The sequence below is a fragment of the Micrasema longulum genome, unplaced genomic scaffold, assembly GCF_059751315.1.
Source record: "Micrasema longulum isolate JH-2025_06_02 unplaced genomic scaffold, ASM5975131v1 h1tg000054l, whole genome shotgun sequence".
Taxonomy (NCBI): domain Eukaryota; kingdom Metazoa; phylum Arthropoda; class Insecta; order Trichoptera; family Brachycentridae; genus Micrasema; species Micrasema longulum.
In genome coordinates, this window is record NW_028277261.1 from 778,811 (window position 1) to 802,884 (window position 24,074).

At 33.6% G+C, this 24,074-nt stretch overlaps 1 protein-coding gene and 2 non-coding genes across 3 annotated transcripts in view; 2 read left to right on the plus strand and 1 right to left on the minus strand.

Moving 5' to 3' along the window:
* LOC148285161 (A-type potassium channel modulatory protein DPP6-like) overlaps positions 1-24,074 on the plus strand; it is a gene marked incomplete at its 3' end in the record, with an annotated part of 127,218 nt that overhangs the window by 71,730 nt on the left and 31,414 nt on the right. The gene's annotated exons all lie outside the window — the stretch shown is intronic.
* Positions 4,293-4,364, minus strand: TRNAP-UGG (transfer RNA proline (anticodon UGG)). Its single transcript has one exon. It is a non-coding gene; the product is annotated as a tRNA-Pro (tRNA).
* Positions 4,534-4,605, plus strand: TRNAP-UGG (transfer RNA proline (anticodon UGG)). Its single transcript has one exon. It is a non-coding gene; the product is annotated as a tRNA-Pro (tRNA).

Below are 24,074 nucleotides of genomic sequence, written 5' to 3' on the forward strand. Positions count from 1 at the left end.
TGAACACCATATGCGACTTTTGGTAAAATTACGTAATTTTACATCCATAGGCTCGACTGTGGAATCATCTCCCATCAACCATCAAATATGTTACTACATTATCTCTGTTTAAATCACGTCTGAAGAAACATCTCCTTTCTCTTCTTTAATCTCTCCTCTTTTCCTTTTTCCTCTTTTTTGCTTATTCCTATTGAGTAATAGTTTTAATTTAAGATAAATTATATACAAATACGTTTATTTCTATTTTTATATATCTTAAGCTTTTTAATCTTTATTTTCTATTGAATATGTTCTGTAACTTGAATTATAAAAATAAAACTTTTATTTTATCGGTTGGTTGGAAGAAATTGCCATTTGGCAATAAGCCCGCCAATGTACAAATAACATGTACAAAAAGTTAAATAAATAAATAAAAATAGCAAAGCATTGCCGAGTTCTGCTCGTAATAAATAAATAAAACAGTAATACGAGGTAAAGCTATAATAATTTAAACCGTGACATTATTGCGTTGTTATTAAATTGTTCGACATAAACGATCTCGTTTCGATCTATAAATTTGAAGCGGCTTTGTTTTATGGAAATATATTTTAGACCTAAAAGCGTTCATTTTTCGATTTATGTAATTAATTATTATTACGACAATACCAGCTGTAAGGTTGACAAGTTGAGTTAATTAATTATTTATATTAAATGGAATCGAATTGTGGAATGCATTTCTGAAAATGGATAATTATAATTTACGATAACTGCAAAATATGGAATCCCCAGTATGCCATATATATAAGTAGAATAGAAAATATTCAAAACAAATTTATAAAGTACCTTAAATACAAAACCGGTATTTCTTATGTATCTACTCTCACTGCCTCCACCTTCCATGGAATCATTTCTCTACAATACCGCAGAGTGTGTGCGGACCAACTACTGCTTTACAAAATTATGACAGGAATGGTTGACTGTACAGAGCTGCTTGGTTTAATAACAACACATATGCCAGCCAGGATTTGTAGACGGTACCACCTGTTTCATGTACCAATAAGTAAAACATCGTATGTTAAAAATGCTTTTTTTCGTAGGACTTTTTCAATGTACAATACAAAATTTAAAAATATAGATTACACAAACATTACTCTGTCAGATTTCAAATTTACACTAAAAATGTATTATGTAACTTAGTAGACATTATAATAATAAATATGTACATCTCCCCTCCCCTCCTTATCCTCTCTTCAAGCATTCTTGTCCTTATCCCGCCCAATTTACAGTAACTTAATGTTCTTAAAATAAATATTTAAAAAGTCTTTGATTATTGAGTATAAATAAAAAGTATAAATTGTATGTATTTATTTGATATGTAATATATTTTCTTTACTAACTTTGTATGCTATGTGGAAATCTGTCATTAGTTCTGAGTTTATACACTATATCTGTTTGTTTACTAAAAATATGTATGTATGTAGAAATGTTGATTTCCCAAATAAAAAATGAAATAAAATTATTATGCATTCCCTTTTTGCAACAGATGGTGCATGGGCTCTGAATTCATACACTCAAATCAGCGTATATCGATCATCTGTTTCGTGAAGGTAAAGTGATCAGACTTACGCTTCAGACGCAAGAGCAGGAATATGAAAGTTCGCATTTTAGAACCGCGTTTTAACTCAGTGTTTTAAGTCAACCTTCCCAGGAATGGAACTTACAACTTCAAGAATGGTAGGTGACATGAAAACCACTACACAACGAGGTGAACTTATCTCCACTCGATTTCGAAAATTTCTCAAAAATGTAGTAAAAAAATCATGGGTTGAATGAAAATGAACTGCTTTGGAACGACAGAGATTTATGTGACCACGTGTTTGCAAAAGCCAAAAAATTATATCGTTATGTTGTTGTGACAACCATGGGCGATCACGATTTTAATCGGCAACAGATTTTCAATTTCCGGGGTAGCCATATTTTTTGACGTTCATACAAAATATTATTATTGTAAGGGATCGTAGAATGCCAGCCATTCAGCGGCTCATACAATAAACGTAAAATAAAATAAAATAAAATTTTAAAAAGGTTACCTATGTATAACTTAAAATGTTCATGCAAATATACTCATTTTAGTATACAAATATCGATTTTTCTTTATAGACAGTCGAAGATAACTCTGTCAACTTCCCATTGTAATCGGAACCCAGATGTGTGTTTTGATCACTTACCGAACATAACTCGTTCGGTATAATTTCATAGTTTAGGTAGGCATTTTTCTACATTAATACATTTTTAAAATCATGGCGATCATATAGATAGACAAAAACATAAAATATTTAAGTTTCCAAGCTAAAACCAATAATTTTGTACCAGGCAACTATGAAAAGGTGCTGCTATCTAGGCAAACCACGTTGAAATAATGAATGACGGAGCAGGGATCGATATCAGAATTTATTCGCAGTTCTAGTAAGCCAAGGTACTCCTGTCTTCGCATGAATAAAAAATGTATTCAGAAAGTCTTTTCGTCTATCGGATGCAACCTTGGATCTTGAATACTACACAAAGGTTACAAAGACGGCCCCAGAATGTTTATTCACAGAACGAGCACAAACCTACAACGTAAACCTTAAAACGTACTTATTTTGGGAAGATTTTAAAAATTCATGCATCTTTTCAGGGACGCTTTGAAGCGAATGTTATTTTGTCTTTTAGTTTTCTGCTCTCCTGGTATTTATTTCTCGGTTTTCATGGCCTTGCTCTATTATTTTGGATGTTGCCTTCGTAATGGCGTTACAATACTCACCGTTTGTTTCGGGTTTGGTTCCAAATAAAAATAAAATAAATAAGAAATTCAAGTGAGACAATTATAATTGTTAACATTTGCGTTTTCCATGGAGATTATCATTGGCAATAAATAAAAATACCAAATGCGCACCCCAAGCCATCCATGCGCAAACTTATGAACGCACATATAAAACATACACGAAACATACATGCGGCACATATACATAGCATAAACCACTCAAGATGTACATTCAGTAACTATTCCAAATAATCAACTCCATGAAGAAATTTTCTGTACAAATGCAACGTGCAGTTAAAAATGTCTACATCAATACTGAGTCCGTTATAATTTCTACAGGTACGTCTAATGAATGAATTCGAGGTATAATTGTTTTTACAAGTTGGTGTATAAAAAGGGAATTTAATCTGGCAAAGCGAAGAGGATTGACTAATAAGAGTCATATCTCAAAATATAACATTGGCAAATAGCTGCCTTTTTTCTTATGATGGCAGTATAATGGAAATTGTTTTTTTGCAAAAAAAATTTTTATTAAAAAAAAACAACAGCCATTGTAACAAAAAAAAATACTTCCAAATAAACCAAAATTAAAGGCTAAATAAGTTTTCTATATATAGCGTAAATAGAAAGCAAGAAAAAAGACGTACCCGCAAAAAGCCACTCCGTATAATTTCACAACAATAATGAATATGAACATATGAAAATCTTTATTATTATTATGGAAAACTTATATAGCGCCATTTTCGTAATATAATACCTCAAGGGCGCTTTACATTTATTTATTTTTTTGTTGACTGTCTTCAGCGGATGAACACGGAGTAACCCCAGATGATTCTTCCTTCCTGTCTTCTGCGAACAAGAGATAATATATATAATATGAAAGTATACAAAAAAAAAAAGCATGTAAATTCTTTTCAAACAAAACAAACAAACCATCACGCCATTTCCCCGTAAGGGTAGGCAGAGAGGATAGAACGCCACAACACTCTATCTTTGCATACAGATCTCGCTTCCTCTACATTCATACATCTTCTCATGCACGCGCGCCGATTATTCCGACTTTTGACATGTCCATCTTTAAGTATTTGTTGGATTTGGTCATGCCATGTTTTTTTCGGTCTTCCTCTATTTCTGCATCCATCAACATTCGCATTGTAAATATTCTTAGCCGTTCTCTCGCTGTCCATTCGTTCTACATGTCCAAACCGCATTAACACCCGGAGGGCTTTTATAAGTATGGTCTATAGATAAAAGATGTAAAGTAAGAAATAAAATATAGCATTTGGTGCATTCAAAGACATATTTCTTCATATAAATAGTAAGAAAACATTAATAAAAATACATGTAGATACTTTATATACATACATAAATATTGTAAAACATTCAAATAAATCAATATACATAGTAGAATTTTTGTTTTTTTTAAAGACAAATGTAAAGAGGAGTAAAGGAAAAGAAAAAGAGGAGATATTAATTACGGACAGTATAAAATTTTTATGAATAAAAAAAAGGGCTCGTCCGGGATTTGAACCCGGGACCTCTCGCACCCAAAGCGAGAATCATACCCCTAGACCAACGAGCCGACTGAATTTACTGCAACATACAAACAATACAACACAATGACCGTCATATTTACTGCATTTTTAATGATGACAATTAATTTTACAAAGTGCATTGGTAGCAATTTTCATTATACGAAGTACCCATGTTTGGTTTATATCAAAATATTGTTATTTGTCGATATTTAACATGGCTCGTTGGTCTAGGGGTATGATTCTCGCTTTGGGTGCGAGAGGTCCCGGGTTCAAATCCCGGACGAGCCCTATTTTGGTGCATAGTATTTTGAATCAGGTAACAAGTAATGGCGAAAATGAACGGTAACGTAAGACGAGAACGACCAAGAAAGACGTGGTATAATCGGATAAACTAAAAGTTTGGTTTTGTCAAAAGCAGGCAGAACCGAAGGGCACGTATGACAAGATGTATGAATGTGAAAAAAGATAGAAATGTATGCCAGGATAGACGTGTGTGGCGATCCATTCTCACTGTCTACCCCTACGGAGAAAGGGCATTATCGTTGTAGTAGATGTTTTATTTATTTTTTTCATACATTTTCGAGAAACTGCGCCCTACGATTCAATGCTCTATTTTTTCCGCGTGCAACTTCTTTACTATCTTGTTTTATTTATTTTATTGAAAAAATAATAAATAGTAAATTAGTAAACTAAAGCAGTGTTAGATTTAAATAATCAAATAACATTTTTTGGTGCATTTTGCATAATATCCTTTCACCTCCCCTCTTTACCACTTGCTGACAAGGCTCTAAATAGATTTAGCGGGTTATTTTTCATGTTTTAAGATTTCACATTTCGAATTTATAGAAAAACAGCAGCTATAGTACAAAAAAATGGTACTAGGAATACATGAATAAAGAGAGACATTTTGTTGGAAATCCATCTTTAACCAGATAAAATATTATCTTGCAGAGAATTTAACCGTAAACTAGGCTTTAATAACGTATCTACTATGTTTTTAAGCAAGAAAATTTACTGGGAGTACAGGAATAGAATCCGGTAAGGATTATACGTGTTTTTCGGACGAGTACTTCATACTCGTTCGCCGTTCAAACAATCTGTCTTGTAAAATAGAAAAAAACCTCCCTATCTAGAGCGATGGATGAAACGTGACGCTTACTAAAACATTATTTACCAATGTTTTTAACTATTCAGTCATTATTTTACTAAAGCCATATTAATTTTTTTTGAGATTATTAACCACTTGAATGCAAAGCGTAGATCTCAGCTGTCAATTTCGGTACCCGTTGAGTGCCGGAGCCAAGACCTGCGCTTCAAAATCTTGAAGCGGAATTCGCCCTTTTTTTCTTATTATCAGGGTCTTTAGGGCCTAAAACGGATGTTTGCACTACTATTTGAATAAACAAACTAATAGGGCTCATCAAACAACGATGTTGGCGTCATTGTACATAACAAACATAGAAAGGATTAAAAATGTTCAACGAAAATTTTTAAAATACCTAGATTATAAAAATAATAAAACGCTTAGTACTTACAGCCAATCTGCCAAACAGAATGGATTTTTTATCCTTAAAAATAGACGCACTGTATCTGAATTATGCTATTTACATAAATTATCAAATAATAAAGTATACTCAAAAGAGGTTAAAAAACCTACTCTCCAAAATTAATCTTAATGTTTCCTTTCGCGTGACAAGAAATAAGTATTTGTTCCATCTGCCAGTCTGTAGCACTAACTATGCATAACACTCTTTCCTCTATCGTTCTTGCTTTAGAGCAAGTTAGTTAGCTATAATGCTTTTTTTTCATCTATAGATAAATTTTACATGCCTCTTAATTTATTTTTAAATTAAATTAATAAATTAAGACTCCTTATTTCTGGCAGCGATACGATCCCACTTACTATTTAATGATGCTCACACTTACACACACCTGAACACTTACTCCTACACTAATACACATAAACACACATCTACACTTACTCTCATACAAATACATATAAACACACCCTTTTGTTGTAACACAATTTAATAATATGTATGATTCTTATTTTGAAAGTTTGCTGGTCTGTCTTTAAAATGTTTTTTTTTTAATGTTACTATATCATTGTCGACTGTTTGTTACTTTAAAATAAATAAATAACAGTGCCGAAAGCCGCATTCAAAGGATCCCGATTTCAGCGTTTTTCGATTGTGTGAAAAAAAAGTTTTTTTTCATAAAGATAAAGATAAATGTAAGTACTTGTTTATTATCAGATAGATTTAAGTAATTAAAACACCAGCATAGTTAGTATTTCGACAGTTTCATTCAAGAATTCATGGAATAAATTCAATGTGGGTTTTTCAGTTAAAGGTATTTATGTATTTATTTTCACATAAACGGCATAAATTGCCTTTAACATATTTTGAACATAAATATGAAAAAAAAAACATTACAAAAATGATAAAATTGCGTAACTATAATAATAGTAACAAGTTGGTAAATACACATAAGCAACTAAAAATGTTGACGAAATAAATACATAAATATGAAAAAGCAAAAACGGAAAACATTTTTAAACAGAGAAAAGTTTAAGAATTGTATTGCGAGAGTAAAAAGAAATCAGACTCGTTTTATAACTATCAAGTCCAGAACCAAATATATCAGCCATGTCTTCATATTGATTACCTATCTGTGAAGCCTAGGGATAGGTGAGTGCATGTGATAGTTGGTCGTAGAACTTGCAGAGCAAAAAGGAGATCTGTGAGGGGTATGTGGATCAGGCACACGGAAACACACCAACTCCAGCAAATCTGGACAGTCAATGAATGAATTGATCACTTTATAAAGTAATATTAGGTCAGTTAGCATTCTTCTATCGGAAAGTTTGAAAAGATCTGCTGAAGTTAACAATTGATTATGATTAAATAAAGCAGCTGGAATATGTAGTTTAAAATTAATATATTTTAGAAATTTCTTCTGGACGCGCTCGTCATTTATTAATGTATTAATTTAACAATTAATAAATTAATACACACTGATCGGTAATTGGGTATTTACAAATATTCAATAACATTTATTAAAATGTTTGACCACAAAGTTAATGCTTTTAATATTAATAATAATCAAAACATTGTTTATGGCAGTTTATGGCAAATTTTGTGATGATTTTGGAAATAAATTAGTACAGCGAGCGGGATATTGATTTTTAAATAAACTCCGTAAACTAAAGGAGGCGCCCATATTACCCAGTATTTGTTTATGCTTTTCTAAAATCCTGCATATTCCTAAAATATATTTTTTTAAATGCACAGTTTTGCGATGAAGTCTTTGCTTTATTCCTTTTTCTTATACAAAGTACAAATTTAAATTTTTCACTCTCGTGTTATATATATATATATATATATATATATATATCGTTGGATAATTTATATAGCGCCATTTTTGTGAAAATCACCTCAAGGGCGCTGTACAATTAATAAATATCCCAGTACGTCTTGCAGCTACAGAGCGCATGGACGGTTGGGATTCTAGTTCCTCGTTTTCAATTAAGATCAATAAAAAATTATAACAGATAGGAGCTAGATTACAGGACGTATTGCAGCTACTAGATTGGACCTTACTTATTCAAAAATGTGGCTGGTGCAACTGTTACGGTGAATGGATTGCGCTACCGAGCTATGATAAATGATTTTTAATGGATGGGATTGAAAGATATTAATGTGGACAAAGTTTATTTTCAACAAGACGTCGCTTCGCGCCACACAAGCAACGACACCATCGCAATTTTACAAGAAAAGTTTCCTGACCGTGTTATTTCTCGAAGAGGTGATCACAATTGTCCACCGAGATCTTGTGATTCAACATATTTAGATTTTTTTCTTTGAAACCACGTGAAAGATAAGATCTATGCCAATGCTCCACAATCGATTCAAAATCTTTAAGATGTAATTCGTGAAGTTATCGAGGACACACTGCCGCAAATAGAAAGAATTGGTCATGGAAAATTTCATGAAAAAGATATTTTGCTGCAAGCGTAGCCGTGGGGGCCATTTGGCTGATATAGTTTTGTATTGTTAATGGCATACTTTTTTCTTTACAATAAAATAAACAACCATTGATTTCTCTTAAAAAATACTTGTTTTTTTTAAATATCACAATGAAACCTCTTATTGGGAAACCCTTTATTATACAGACGCTATTGCAGAGTTAAAGGCAAGTAAATATACAATGTATGTAGACAGCCGAGAATCGCAATTCATCAGAGATTATGTTCCGTTTTCACGTAAAAATTACGATCGCAAAAAAGGCTCAAAAATCAGTGCGCTCAGGAAAATGCTCGGCAGCTGGTGTACATTTCGCGTCCCGCTGGTTTGGCATTCGAGCGGTTAATACTTTTTACACGTGTCCATGAGAATTTTGTTAACATTTTTAAACAAATCGATATTTTGAAAATCGTAAGTCTTAGTACGTGCTTGGTGCTTGGTTTAGTATGTCGTAAAAGTATTTTACTATCATCCCTTCTAAGCTTTGTATCGAATTTATAACATCCATAAACGTTGAACAATCAGAAGACATTAGATTCTTACATTTTATTTTAGTCAAATGTTTTTTTTTGTATTTTTGCAAGTAATATTTAATTTTATAAAATCAATGATTTTATGGTGAATATGTGAAAATATTGCTAATAATTCCTTGAGAGACTGAACTGGGACTTAAAATGTCAAATTATTCGCCAGATTTATTTCTCAAACCACTGTTACATTAATTAATCTCTTTATGTTTTAAATATGCAAATTGATTGAAAAACTATAATATTAAAAGTATTTTTATTGCAAACGCAGCAATATTTTGTTTATTTTTATGTCTTTTACAAAAAAATCACATCAAGTTAGATATTTAATGTATCTTATTATAAAGACGGAAAATGTTTTAGAATTAATTTTTTTATTAAAATAATTTGTAAATATGGAGATTCAAACAGATGCTGAATTGAAAATATTTTAACCAGCCTGTCGTAGGAAACTTAGTTAATGCTTGGACATATTCACTTCTCAAAAGTAAAATTCTTCATCTCTGTTTAGATATCAACCGTTTGCCAGTTTTGTGTCGTTATCAGCTACCAGAAGTACAGAAACGGATGGAGGTAAGATTATATTCCCGCCCGTTTTCACAGTTACAGACAGTTCACACAATCTGTCTTGCGAAGTAATATACCGCCACGAGGAACAAATCGATGGGAACAATAAACATCTTTAAGTTTGAGTACATGAATATGTATGTTCAAACATAAGCTGATTTATTCAGCCAATCGCAGGTACCTCAACACTAATGCTCAGATCCATATTCACTCCTCGGAAGTAAAATTCACATCTCTGTTGAGATATCGACCATCTGCGGAAGTTTTAGCGAGTTATCAACTACCAGGAGTACAGAAAAGGGAGGAGGAGGTAAGATTATCTTCCCGCCCGTTTTCCGGGTGACAGTTTACCCAATCTGTCTTGTGAAGCAATATACCGCCGCGCCATGAGAAACAATATGGATGGGAGTATTAAATTTTCGCTTCAAGTTCGAGGACATAAGTTATGATAATGTTGATATTTGCGATAATGCTTTCGAAGCCATCTTGCTGCCAATAGTTGGTTTTAAGTAGGTACGTAGTGATACTGTACGTAATCAAATAGAATATTATAACAAAACGTGTCAGGGTTGTAATGACAGTCGAAGTGACCATAGTTTTGATGAATTATTCTTCTTTGAATGACCACTGATTTGAATATTGAAAATGCAAATGCTAAATAAAATTTAAAAAGGGAGAAAAAAAATGAAATCGGACCTTTTGACATTTGGAAAAAAAATATACCAGAAGTAAAATTGATGTATTACCATTTTAAAATTCCAGAATTTATTTGATTTATTTATTATAATATGTATACCCCGGGGTGCTTTTAAATAACATGTATAAAATTTAAATTAAAGAGTTTTATGGTAGAACAAGTTAACATGTAAAGATTTGATAAGAATAAAGTATCAAATTATATTATGCTTCAAAGATATCTGATTACAAATTTAAAATACAACATAATTAAATGTGTTAAAAAGTTAAAACAGTTTTAGGGAAAAATTAAGTTTACAAAAGGTATTAATTAAATAAAAAAAGTCATAGTGATTTGTACAGCATTTGGATACTGATTTTTTTTTCAATTTTATCGCTGTAAGAATTTTTACCCTAAAGATAATGGAAAACGAAACATATTGCAAAGGAATCTGAAATTCCATCAACTATGTATTACAAACGCAAAATGGCGAATGCGCCACAGGACGTTGCCAATTTATTTGGTGATTATTTTAGCAGTGTTTATAGTTCGTCTACTAACTCTAGGTTACATAGTATTGAAAATACAAACTTAATTGATTTTAACGACTTTATATTTACTGATTCTGATGTAAAGAAGGGGATTTGTGCGTTGGATCAAAAAAAGGTCGCTGGGCCAGACAATATTCCTGCACCTATACAATGTTGTCTATCTTTAACTGGTCTTCTTACCAAAATTTTTAACCAATCCTTGAAAACTTGAATTTTTCTTAAGAAATGGAAATGAAATTTTCAACCCCCATTCATAAAAAAAGAAGATAAAACTGACTTCTCCAATTACCAACCCATTTGTGTAGCCATTTTAAAGTTACTGTAATCTGTTTTGCTAACTAAGTTCACTAACAAAATAGATAATGCTATCACTCCGTTACAACATGGTTTCATAGCTGGTAGATCAACTCTTACAAATACAAACCTCACATTGCATCGGAATCGGTTAATCGCAACAATGGAGAGACGTCATCAGACTTATACGATTTATACTGACTTTAGTAAAGCGTTTGACAAGGTATCTCATACAATTTTAACACACAAACTTAGTTCATTGGGAATTACTGGAATATCTTGGAATGGTTTAAAAGCTACTTGTCATCAAGGAAAACCTTAGTGTGAGTGTTTGGTTACAGCTCGTATCAGTTTGAGGCATCTAGCGGGGTACCCCAAGGCTTCCACCTGAGACCAGTACTGTTTTTTTTGTTAAAGGCATTGTGTCAATATTTGAGAAAGTAGACGTTCTTCTCTTTGCTGACAATCTCAAAATTTCAAAAACTATTACTTCTGGTATCGGTTGTGGAGTTCTTCAATCAATATTTGTAAGGCTGAACTTTATTTTAATGTTGTGTAATATCATTTACAAGAAGTAAAAAACCTATTTTATTCTGTAACAACGTAAATAATATCAATTTGGGAAGAGTAACATAAATAAAGTATTTGGGGATAGTTTTTGATAAAAAAATATCGTTATTCCTCACATTCACTAATAATGCGATGAAATGTCTTGGGTATTTGCAGCGAATTGTAAAGGATTTTAATTCCAGCACTATTATATTATTTACTGTCTTAGAAGTAATTTAGAAAATAATGCAACAATTTGGTCACCTTATTACAATGTTTTTATTTTAAATTCAGAAAGAGTACAACGTAAATTTCTTTAGATGAATACATTAATAAATTACAAACTTAATATACCCCCTGAAAATATTAATTACGATAATTCATTGTGTACACTAAATGTGTCAATTCTTTGTAAAAGAAGAATTATAAATGATTTATTACATTTGTATAAAATAGCAAACGGCGTATTGGACGTCCCGGAATCAACTAGTATTATCAGCATAAAGGTACCTCTTCGCAATACTCGGCAGCTATCGTTATTTTTTTTATCTCCTGACAGTCATAATTATTACTCACCAATATCTAGACTACACCGGCTAGGTAACGAATATGGAGAAATTGATAAATTTTGTTTGTCTTCATATCATTATAGGTTGAAAATTCTAGAGGCTATAAATTAATCTGTATACAATTTCTCTGATTACAATTTTCTGAACTCTGTCAAACAGCGTCCCATATTTTGTGGAATTGCCCACCCCTGGCCACGGAGAGGGACATGATGGTTTGTAGTCTGAGCATTGTGCCGAGACCTGTTTGGTATACCGATCTAGGGGCAAATAAGAGCAACTTGAGGGCATTTTCTGCGTTTGTAGAGGGGTGGGTTCAAAAGTGGAACCTGTTGAGGGCCTCTCGATTGGATTGGATTCATGCTGGTCGAGGTGCGGAACTCATGTCTGTGCTGTCATTGTCCCGATCTAAGGGAAGGCGAGGGTAATTAATCCTTTACTAAACTGAGGTTTTTGATTGCGGGTGCCCCTGTCAGTGGACATCTTTTGCTCAGAACTTCCATGACCATGGAATTTACGTCTCCTTTATTGCTTTCGCTTGATGAGGTGAAATTCTTCAATAATTACAGTTTCAGTAGGTATGAGTGGTGGCAAAAATTGGTTTGCAGCCAGTAGTTTTTGGGTAAGTCTGCTGCTTTTGGGAGCGCTGCCGGTGACTGGCCTTAAGTGCCACCTGGGGGCGCTCTGGTGCTCCAGAGAGTAGTAACTAACGTTTCCTATCACTGTTGACATAAGGAGGTTTGAAATGGGTGAAGGATTTATTTATTTATACTTCCCTTTGTCCCTACCTTGTAGACGATGAGGGGGGGTTTTAGAGCGACAGTGAAAGGGACATTGAAAGTTGTAAATATATATATATTTGTTCGCGCTTTTCCTTACTGAATTTGGTTAGTAAAGGATGAGATATAATCAATTCGTAATGAAAAAAAAAATTGCTCGCTTGTATGAGTGAATCCGAAGAAAGACATGTTGTTTTTAAAACGGATTCGGGTATGTGGTGGATACTTTTAATGTACACAATTTCTAAATATCATTCTTTATTTACAAAATTTTACTGAATGTTTCATTTAAAATAAAAAAAATCTGTATAATAATATATATATTTATGTGTATATGTGTGTATTTATATTTATATGTGTATAACTCGTTGAGAATGGCCCTCAAAATTAAATATTTGGGTAAATCATAAGAACGCAAATATTTCTTTACGAAAAAAAAAAAAAAAAATTAAATAAATAAAAGTATTACTCAAACCAGCCACAATTAAATTAACTGTTGTTTATTTTAAATGTTTAGTCTCTAGTTTCAGACAGAAATAAGGGCGCTAAACTGAATTTCCACTATACAAGTAAACATATCAGTTATATAAGAGAAAAAATAGGTTAAACTTCGCCCCACGTTGGGCGGCAAACTGCAGCGGCAAGTTCGTGAAGGATCGATAAATAAAATTTTATTTAAAGTTTGGAAGGATTTGTCCGAAAAATGCATTGTCAAACCTGCGATCCTCCATTTGTAAAACTAATCGCCACCGGCTAGGCTACAACGCTAGAACATGAAAGGAGTCACTAGGCTTTAAGTTCATCACATAAATTACAGAAATATATAAAACAGAAATACATTAGAAGCGTAAAACTGATCACCGTAACTTCCATGTAGCGAAAAATATCAGGATTCGCTGCGGTTTTGGTACCAACGAAATGATGATAATAATTTCAAGACTTACAAAAATGAGTGGCTTTTTTCCTTTAAACGCTTGGACTCGTATCTAGATTATTCTAAACAAAAATGAATGTTTTCGGTTAATGTAGGTATATTTTTCTCCCTTATTTCTAAAGAAAAATATCTTTTGCGTGTTAAGCCACTTAGAAAAACGAGTTTTATTTATTTTCCGGAAAATTGTACAAGTAAATCACAACTAATGAGTTTTACAGACAAAATATTGCAGAAAACTGCTCGTAAATTCATTTTACAAAGAAGTTAATGCTTCCCCGCATTCCTTAAAAATACAAACATTAAAACACAAAAGATAAGGTCGTTAAAATATGCGAAATTACTGTAATTAAAAAAAACATTATTTCGCTACGTTTCTCCCTCGTTCTGCGTTCGAAGGCTCCATTTGATTAATTTATTAGAGATTTTTTATATTCTAGAATATTGCAGAACATTAGCAACCTCTTTCTTTCTAGAACAAAACAAAACCTCCACATTATGATGTTTACATCAAGAATATTGAATCAGTTCAACGTCGATTTAATAAAAAGATAGGCTGGAGGTTAGGCTTATTCAGAGACCAATATGCGTATAATGAGTTAGAAACTACCTTAAATACATCTTATCTTTAAGACCGTCGAAATAAATCCAACCTTCTAGTCCTATTTAAAATTCTCAACTCACTCTTTGATGCGCCTGAACTACTGAGCTCAGTAAAATTAAATATCCCAATTAGAAACCTCAGAAAAAACTTACTCTTTCATACCGATAACTATAGAACTAACTATGGTTTCCATTCCCCTATGCCCAGAATTCTTAGGTCTGCCAACAAACATACCAGTCTTGATTTCGTTGATAACAAGTTGTCTTCTTTTAAACGATCACTGAATCAAGTTCAATTATAAACACCTTTCTCCCGCTTCTGCTCCCTCAAAGTCTACTATATACTATTGAGTCTTTCTACTTTTTTATAATAATTTTCTGTGTATAAATATGTCCATATAAATGCCCATTGGGCGTATATATAAATAAATAAAAACAGTCAAACAGGCAGAGACGATGAAACGCCATATCACTTTGTCTTTGCAATATGTCACGTATCCTCTACGTTTATACATCTTCTCATATACGCGCTCCGATTATTCTGACATTTGACATGTCCATCTTCAAGTCTGTTGGATTTTAACTCTCAATTTTCCTCGTTTTCTGCATCCATCAACATTCACATAGTTCGCCGTTCATACGCTCAACATGTCCAAATCAATGCAGAACTCATTAAACTTCTTATGTTTTCACAGCCCTTATCAAGGCTGATGTTATTTGGATAATCTATATAGCGCCATTTTTGTGAAAATCCCCTCGAGGGCGCTGTACAATAAATAAATATCCCAGCACGTCTTGCAGTTAAAGAGCGCATGGACGGTTGGGATTCTAGTTCCTCGTCTCTTCTCCAATTATGATATATAGGAGCTAGATTACAGCACGTCTTACAGCTACAAAGCGCATGGACAATAAGAAATCTAACCCTTATTTCATTTTTTTATTTTATTTGACAATGAAGTTTAGAGTTTTAGTGACATTTAAAAAAATCTATAAAAAACAAATTTATAAAAATAGAAGTTAGATTCCAACAACTTTTTTTTGGTTTTGTGTGATTTCCCTTCATTGAGCTGTTTAAGTTACTTTCCTTAATTAAAAACGCATTCTCGTATTTGTTCCCTAGATTACAGCTCTGCAGCAGTGTTTTTTAATACAAAATACTTGTATATATATTAAACATTAGCGTGTCTCTATCCTTTTTGCTCTTTTGATAAATTGGACCATCCAAAATCCCAAAAAAGCGCCCTGTTTTATCTGCCGTCTTCGGACAGTACAAAAATATGAAAGTAAGTTTGAAAAATGTAAAAAGTAGCGATACAGAAAATTTAATTTTAATACTTTTTCTTTTTGATGAAAAAACAAAATCGGTTCAGTTTTGAGGTGTTGAAAACGGGACAGCGAAACGTCGATTTTTTCCATTTAATTATGCATAATCAGTCGGACGTGCGGTTGTTTATTTTGTTAAATATCGAAGAGGCATTTGCGAGAGAGTGACAGAAAAACTGTCGACGTGGTTCCCGGCACTTCGCACTACAAAAATGACCCGGAATGCGCCTTCTGCCGACTACGACACGGTACAAATTACTAGGACTAATGTCCATATTAATATACATATTTTTTTTTAAAAACACACAGTCTACCCTGAAGATGGCTTTTGCAATGGTAGCTAAATCGCAGGAACGAATCTAAATTACATGGGATCACCCAAAAAAGATACATATTCAGAGAAACTAAGTTCAAATACCCATTACGTCATCAGAAATCACTAAAATGTTTTTCCCAACGCTGGCTGATGCAGCAAACTTCCGTCATCATCACCAAAGTACTTTCGAAACGACCCAAATTTTTACCGGACACGGAGCTATGAGAAGTTACCTATATAATTTTAATTAAGGAATGATGACTATTGTCCATGCGATGATATTTCTTCACAAAGTATCGAACATCTGTTATTTCAATGCCCATTTTTCAGATTACAACGCCATAATCTTGAAGCAGAATGCAGGAAAGATGGAATATCCTCAACAGATATCCACACTGTAGGTAAAAGTAGGTATCACGCGCCATTGCTCTTGAACTTTGCAACAATGGTGATTGGACTCATAAAGGTAACCAAAATCAGTGATCGAACATCCCATTTCCAAGACAAATAAAAACGTTTTTTTTCCGAGTACCCTAGCCTTGTACATGACACGTTAGGCTACTAAATGCAGGAGTCCAAATATATATTTAAAAAAAAAAATTAAAAAATACCCATTGATCAAATTTCTCTGCACCGTATATTCGCTAAACTTAATGTATGGAGCATTTGACACACTTCACAGTTCTGTTGAAGTATCGAGTATTTTCGGTCGCACGTCACCAGAATAATGTTCGAACTTCCTTACAAATGAATGAGTTTAATGTTAGCAACAGTGCTCTAAGTTTTTGTATCGATTTGGCCTCGTGCTCCAAACTCAGAGTCGTCTAGTGATGTTTAGTTAGATATGTGGATTTGAGTTCCTAATGAGTGTTTTTTTTGTGACGATAGAACTTTTGATTAGTATATTGTCTCTTGTCAAACTAATGATGTAAGTTTTTTTCACGTTACGTCACTAAGCTAACAAAACCGCGTAAGTAATTTTTACTTTATTACATGACGACGAACCACCTGCTAATTTTATTGAAAGCTCAACTAAATTACGCCTTGAACCTTTCCCTTACTGTGCCAAAAACAATCTCGCGTTACGGTGCTGTGTAGTCTTTTTAAAGTATTAAAAAAAAATATATTTGGACCCCTATATTTAGTAGCCTAACGTGTCATGTACAAGGCTAAGGTACTCGGAAAAAATCCTTTTTGCTTGTCTTGGAAATGGGATGTTTGATCACTGATTTTGGTTTATTATCTTTATGAGTCCAATCACCATTGTTGCAAAGTCCAAGAACAATGGCGCGTGATAACTAATTTCAACAACAGTGTGGATATATGCAAAGGATATTTTATCTTTCCTGCATTCTGCTTCAAGATAATGACGTTGTAAACTTAAAAACGGGCACTGAAATAACAGATGTTTGATACTCTGTGAAGAAATATCATCGCATGGACAATAGTCATCATTCCTTAATTTAAACCTTTATAGGTCATTTCTCATAGCTCCTTGTCCCGTAAAAATTCGGGTCGTTTCGGAAGTACTTCGGTGATGACGACGGAAGTTTGCTGCTTCATCCAGCTTTGGGAAAAACATTTTGATAATTTTACCTGTAGAAGAAGCGCGGTAATGATCCTCCCAAAATGTGTGTGCTGTGTAGTCGATACACATGCAAAACGGAAAGATTTTAAATCGTAAAAATGTATACTGAATATTCATAGGCAATTGCTTCAATCATTTATCTTCTTCTTGTGGTGCCTTGTCAGGTCTCCCCGACGTTGGCGATCACTACAGCGAAAGCATCTCGGTCCTGCGCTACTCTTATATTCCACAGCCAGGACAACCGCTTATTGGATGTACTCGCCATAGTGATAACTGGACAAAGATGACCAGAGTGGTTTTCCGTTGCCTCCTCTGGTGGATTTTCTCTCGGGGTTACCTTCCCTTAGCTGGTTGGTCTTAGTTTGAGGGCGCCAAAAACTCGCCTTCCCTCCTCTCGTTATCTGCTGTGATCACACCGTTATGAGTGTGATCCCATTGCCCGGGGGTCGCGACGTGGACGCTAACGGGCAGGACTAGTCGGTAGTGTTGCCGGTGGAATGCAACTGGGCGTTCGCAGCATTTTATAGAATAACATCCTCTAGCAAAATGTGATTCATCGCGACCTTACTGACAATTTTAACCCTTAATTATTTATAGTTAAAGTCAAAAGTGATAATATGTTAAATCTGATTGCTCAAAATATGAAGAACCTTTATTTTGTTTATTTATTTCACAAAAACTTTGTTATTTTTTCTTTTCCACATGAACTCCTCATTGGGCATAACCCGTGTCGAGGCATTCATTTACTTTATTTTCATATTATATTCTAGTTACAGTGGTTGGTATTGTAGAATAAAGTAGTTGGGTTGGCACTTGAACTACATGCTGGAACTGTGTGATGTCGTCGAGCTGGTCTGACGTGAACTGAACTGACTGACTGATGATGGCTGCGTCCTGTGGTCTCTTTATAGACCATATTCCTTTGTAGTTCATTTCTTCATGGTAGGGACGATGTGAATGTACTGCAGGGCGACGATCCCGTCTTTATGTGCCATATTGCTAGAGTTGTAATTTAAATTGTATTGGGTTCGATAGAAAATGATGACATTGCATCGTCGGTCATTAGTATACTTCAGGTGAACTAATTTAACACGTGTGTGTCATCGACTATGGACTATGGACCCTACAGTATCCATAACAATATATGCGCATACATACACACACATTATGTATGCATAGATGTACACACACATATATAGTAAAAAAATTTAAAAAACCATAATAATAGGAATGGAAAGGTAAAATTGCATAAAAATTCTCGGATTCGTTGCGCGTCGTTGTAAAAGTTATCATAAATGAATCTAATAACTTGTAATATAGCAAACTGAAATTATTTTTGTTCATATTAATTATAATGTAAGTTATAACTAGTTGTTTAAGTTTTTTTTAACTATCCAAAGAAATACATTACACAAAATAAATCGTTACATAATGGATAGTAAATTTTATCATCCAGTTCCCAAAATTGAAGAACATCCACATCGTAACAAAGGTAGGTCCATTTCCGTGCTCCTTTCATTTCTTCAAATATTTACAACCTTTTACATAACTGTAAGAAATTTCTGGTGGGAATAAATCCGCCATTTGACCATGTATTCCTTTGTTTTATTTTGTGTGTAACCATTGTACATTATGTTAAGTAAATATTCATTATTATTAATAGTAATAGTATAATACACATAGGTACTGCGCATATATTACGCCGAGAAGCATGCCACCGTCGCGATCTATTTGGCTCCTCTACACCGGCCAGCTGCCGCTCCTTCGACATCCGCACAAACACCTATATACACAAACAACAATCTTTTATATGATAATCAAAAACGCTGTTTGGATTAATATTAACAAAGAGGCAAACATATCTCCATTCAATTTCCCTTTTCAGGATTTTTACCTGAGCGTAGCCATTGAATCTACAATACCGGTCCAGGATTATGGTTCTATTTAACACGCAGAACTGTACCCTTAATCCACCCGGGCATAAAAATTGTTTACTAAAAGTAAATTTATTTACTGACTGAATAATTTAAACGGGGAATCAGAAAAATACAGCCATAATTGGTTGGTTGGAAGAAATTGCTAATTGACAATTAGCCCGTCTAATGCGCCACGACACGCCAATGCTTAAAGGGTGGTACAGGCACACGAGAGGGTATTTTTAGAGATTTGTCTCCCCTGAAACTACCCCCGGTAAGTTGTTAACACCCCTAACTGGACCTCCGAGGGATAACGGCATATTAAATTCCTCGTTCAACTAAGTACTGACTTCCCTAAAAGCTTAGTTTAAAACAGTACGGTACAAACATGACGCGATGAACAGTTTTTTTTCTTAATAATAATAATAATAATGTTTTGATAATTTATATAGCGCCATTTTTGTGAAAATCATCTCAAGGACGCTGTACAATAAATAAATATCCCAGCACGTCTTGCAGCTATAGAGCGCCATGGACAATAAGAAATCTAGCCCCTATTTACATTTTTATTTAAAAAAAATTTATTTGACAATGAAGTTTAGAGTTTAAGTGATATTTTAAGAAACGAAATAAAAAGCAAATTTATAAAACTAGAAGTTAGATAACAACAAGTCTTGCAGCTACTGAGCGCATGGACGGTTGAAATTTCAACAACATAAGAATGATTTAAAAAAGTTAACAATAAAAAATAAAAATAAAACACAAAAATAATACATTGAGCAAAGAACTAGTAAGTATGGCAATTAGTGAACATGTAACAGCACAAAAAGTAAATTATAAAAAACTAAACAAAGATAGCATTCCTTAACTTATTATTAAGGTTAACAAGATGATAGACGATACTCAAACTCTAAGGGTCCCTGTTTTATTTTGGTATGCAGTAAACAGGATCCAGTGTCCTTTTCCTAGTAAATAACTGTTAAAATTTTTTGTTCACATTTGGCTGTTCCCTCGTAGATGATAAAAGATGCGCATCTATGTGCGTAGTGTAGGTACTAAGGGATCTATCCGCTTCTTGTTAATTTTGTTTGTTGTTACTAGACGCATGTTTCCCGATTAAAATTCTATTTATTATTTATCAGTTTTCGTATTTTTTATTTTTACAATTTTAAATGGTGTTACCTCACTGGGATGTCTCATGCCGAGGAAACATTTAAAATTATTTTGACAAATGTCATAATTACATATTAACTAGCTTGTTCATTTGATGTAACCGGCGCGGCGCGCAACCGTTACGCGGCGTTGCGATTTGCAATAAATTAATTAATCCACGATTTTTTATCATCTTCAATTAAACTTTAACTCGTAAAAAAAACAACATAAATTTAGTTCAAATGAAATCTTTTTCCCATCAGGATCTCCGAAAGTGACAAAATATCGAGTACCTTTAGACAAATGATTATATAAAACATATATTTAAGAGAAATAGATGTAATCTAATGAAAGTTCAGCCTTGCGTAAAATTGGATATATAAAATGTACTCTTACGCCCGGTAAAAATTGGAGCAACAAATTGTACGGAAAAGTTTCTTGAAAACGTATGAAAAAAATAATCAAAATTATTTTAATAAAAATAAACTACTTTGAATGACGTCCGTAGTTCTTCCCGGTCAATCAATGATTAGAGAGTTCTTATAAATTTCCAGTTTGCGGTAAGATAACTGACCAATTAGCAGAACTCGCCGAGGAGAAGGGAAAACTTAAAAATCGTAGCGCTGATAATACAATACATCAAAATTATATATATGTATTTTTTTTGCTCAGTTTAACTCTTGTGTGGCTTTGATGTCACACTAGTCTTTATATATCTCTCTTATTCTTTTAAATGATGGATTCGTATTTTTTGTAATCTATGAATGTACATTTTCACATCCGATTTGAAAAGTAAAATTTGTAAAACTACGCAAAATGTTAATACAAAAAATATTTATCCTTGCTACACGAAGATTGAATGTCCGCTAATTCAGCAACACATCTATACAGATATCTTATACGAGAGAGAGCACGAAGATAGAAGTAATGACAAGGAAAACAGGGACGCTGTTCTGCTGCGGGTGTTGTCTAAAACACTTTCAGTCTTCAGTCGGTTGATGACAGTGATGGGAGACGCACGCGCGTAACATGAGAGGCGTTTTTGTGATTTTTAATTAATTTTGCTATAACAGGGGTAAATTATATGTTTATTCACATGAATTATGGAAAAAAAGTTATTAAACCGTAAGTTTTCATGTTTTTTATTTCAAATGTCTGAACTTTAATATATTTTATCTTTTACTAGTGGTAACACGATGTTACAGCATAGAGTGCAAAGGGTTTATTTACCACAGTCTTTTAAGAGTTAATAATCTAAAGAAATAATAATTTTAAAAAACACAGAATTTCGAAGCGAAGATTGTCAGGCGATCATTTCCTAACCTCAGGTTACCTCACTGTGACTCGAGTGTTTTTTCACACAGTATGTTAAATTTGGCTTGATCCACTCGTCAATCCGTGCGCAAACTTATTTTTGTTACATGTTTTTATGTCCTTAATTGTACTAATTGTATCATCATTTTCGTATTAGCACCCAATGTTGCATAGGGCACTGCATTCTGCATTGGAACTCCAATCGCGGTGTATCGTATCTATTTAATTTTTTTACATGAAGATATCGTCGTAAGCTTCAAATAACCGTTCAGGAACAGCTAACTTACCACATACAAGAAAATTTATTGTTTTATTCCAAACAAGTAATGCTTCTAGAAAGAACTATCTGTAATCTCGAAGCCTTGGTATTATTGTGCGAGAGGTAATCCAAAAGCACATAATATGAGAATTCTTCATTGATTTGGATTGAATTGATTGAACATGATCAATTCGCCGATACGAATATAAAGCTTTTAAAGGCCTTGAAATTGTTTTTAGAAGCCACCCGATCTGTACATTCTACAAGACAGTCCTGGAAAAGAGCCACGGATAGTAGCCAGAAGCTCCATTTGGTATTTATAACGAGAAATAATGAGATAAGGCGCGTTCAGAAGATTGATTGAAAGGGAATCAACAATATCAAAAACAAAGGACATTTCATTAAATTTACCATGACCTGATAAAAACTCTGTAGTCAAGCGATCAGGGATAATCCGAGGAGACTTTAAGCGCTGACGGATTGAGGAAAAATAAAGAGTGATTACCTTCCCCGAAGGGAATGATTTCCATCGCGATTGACAAGCGTCAAGAAGAGCATTTAAATATATTTTTTCAGATTAAGGTATTTCTTCAGTCGGATGTAGATAGACTGTCGTCATCAATCACAAAGGAATGCTTTTTTGTGAGTGAAAATTCGCGGATCGTTCCTAGACGGATTTAAAGGGAAAAAGCTAATATTGCGGTGAAGATCAGCCCAAGGGGTAACGCGGTCAGACTTTCCTTCATACAAACGTATTTTTGTAGTTTTTCCCTGGATTATGGCACTTGAGCAGTGTTTTTTTTACAAACTATAGATATTTAAAATTGGCGTGTCTCTATTGTTTTTTTTGATAAATTATTTCTTATGGGAGCATGGACCACCCGAAAACCCATAATAGCGCCCAGGGCCTCGATTATGATGGAAAGACAAAGACGTTATATGAAGATAAATTCTCTCTAGCGATTACGAAGATACACTACCGACCCCCCACCTTCAAGTTTTTGAAGGTATATCGATATGAAACGAGGGAAAGAGTATGTCACGGTACAATACAAAAAAATGAATGGATGTTATTTTTTGTTAAACAAAAAAGTTTGTTTTTGAAAGTTATACTAAAATAATATCAACTGATATTCTATAAATTTTTGAAAAGTGCATCCCTGAGCAGAGTTTGACATTTGCTAAAAGAATTCTTTATTTGAAAATAATTTATTATTTTATGTTTTGGAATACAATCATAAACGAGTACCTAGGTACCTACTTACCGATGAAAAGTTACAACATCTTTTTTACGCTTATCCGAACGGTTTTTACGTAAGATTTTTTAATAAAATTTTGAAAGTATACTTAATTATGTTGTATCTTAAGAGGAAACGTGGTCCGACTTTTCTTCATACAAACGTATTCACGTATTTTCTCTCTGAATTATGGCACTAAAGAAATGTGTTTTTTTACAATAACAACAACAGCAAACTATCACGCCGTTTCCCGTAAGGGTAGGCAGAGAGGATAGAGCGCCACATCACTCTATCTTTGCATTCAGATCTCGCTTCCTCTACATTCATAGATCTTCTCATGCACGCGCGCCGATTATTCCAACTTTTACCATGTCTATCTTTAAGTTTTTGTTGGATTTGGTCATGCCATGTCTTTCACGGTCTTACTCTATTTTTGCATCCATGAACATTCGCATTGCAAATATTTTTAGCCGTTCTTTCGTTGTCTATTCGCTCTACATGTCCAAACCAGGGCAGAGCTCTTTTGTACACATTATAGATATTTTCCATGCGTGTCCCTATATTGGTATGTTAAAATTGATGG